This window comes from Poecilia formosa, unplaced genomic scaffold (genome assembly GCF_000485575.1).
Source record: "Poecilia formosa unplaced genomic scaffold, Poecilia_formosa-5.1.2 Scaffold24, whole genome shotgun sequence".
Taxonomy (NCBI): Eukaryota; Metazoa; Chordata; class Actinopteri; order Cyprinodontiformes; family Poeciliidae; genus Poecilia; species Poecilia formosa.
Window position 1 is genome coordinate 651,162 of NW_006799963.1, and position 1,750 is coordinate 652,911.

Here is a 1,750-nt window from a genome sequence, read left to right on the forward strand (position 1 = left end):
TGTATGTATGTATGTATGTATGTATGTATAGATAGATAGATAGATAGATAGATAGATAGATAGATAGATAGATAGATATGAAAAAAAAAAGATTTTTAAAAAATAGTAGTAATCACAGGTTAATTGACAGCCAAAACTTGTTTCCTGACGTACGTCTCCCTGAAAATGTTCCAGACAATCTGTGTATAATTTAAAATGCTAACTAGCACTTTGCTGCAGCTTTTCAACAGCTAACAGGAACTCCAAGAATGAATGATGAGTAAAAGTACTTAACATGCAAAAGCTTTTTCCTTTTGAACCTATTTGTCATCAGTCTAAACATCGAAATATAAGCATGCAGATTTTTGCCGTTTCATCAATCTGGCAGTTTGTGTAATTCACAAAATGGCGACATGCCATTTCAGTTTCGCTTGATGTAAGTCGCAGACCTTTTCCTTGAAATTAGTTTTTTTTTTTTCACTTTGTGCTTCGCATTTATGAAAGAGAAACCCGATCAGCGGACTGATGTAAATGTCTCAAAGTAATTTGTTAAACCAAGGGGGGTTTTTTTATGCTAAACAAACTGAGAAGAAGAAGAATCTCATCTATTAATCCTCTTGATGACTTAAAAATAACTTCCTCCCAACCCCACCATGTCTTGATTTACATCTTCTGTCTTTTAAATTTCTGCGCAGTGTGAAGCGCATCGCATGACTTACAGTAGGTCCAGTTTTGGTGGAAAACCAGTCCGCCTGAGTTTTTTTAGATTCGATATTTATAACTCATTGCCTGGGGATCGCTTCGAGGAGAGAAATCATGGAACAGGAAGGAGAATGATACAGTATAAAGAATGATTCAAAGCCTCGATGTAGTGGGTGTCCACCTATATTCGCTGATTGAACCAACAGATATTTTACAGTAGAAGTTCTCCAAAGAACAAAAAAAAAGAACACAAGGACTTTTCAAAGCATACCTTTTGTCTGTATCATCAGGTGAGCGATATGTTTAAAGTTTAGCTGCACCCGCAGATGTTTTTAAATGCCAATTTTTTGTTTTTTGTTTTAGTACTGTAAATGTTCTATGAAATAAAGCTATAAAAGTAAGGATGGTCTATAAATTCAGCTACGGTTCTTTGTGAGACGGCACAACATGTGGTCTCCAGATTTGGACGTGATGTTTTGCAGCCAACATTCTTTACAAATTGGCCCCACAGTACTGTCACCTTAAATCCATTTGGGTGACGAGAAAATCCATCTCCTGACATGTGCCTTTGAATGTCGTTATAATGCAAACCTTTCATCAAGATCCATAAGTTTGCTGGGGCTGATTTCATTCGAGGATCTAAGTAAACTGGTCAAGTCTAAGCAAATACGACGCAGCTCAAATGATACAGATGTCTGAACGGGCTGTAAGCGCGAGAGTGAAATTCTAGATTTAGTCCAATTTTTAACTTAAATGGGAAGAAAACGTAGAGACTATATCTCAAAGCTAAGCGTAAGTCCCCATTTTGTGCCGTTTTGAGTTGTTGAACTGGAATTTAACATTGAGATCTCCAAGGAGCTCCTAATACCCCACCTGCCTCTGCCCCCTCCGGCCCAATAAATCAGTCAGTTATTCTTTTACAAGCCTGTGACCATTCGTGAAACAGAAATTCCCTGCTGTGGACTGCAGCTAAGAAAACCATCCTGACTGACAGAACAATGAGAGGCAAAGAGGTGGATGAACAAGGTGTCAGAATTAGTGTGTGTGTGTGTGTGTGTGTGTGTGTGTG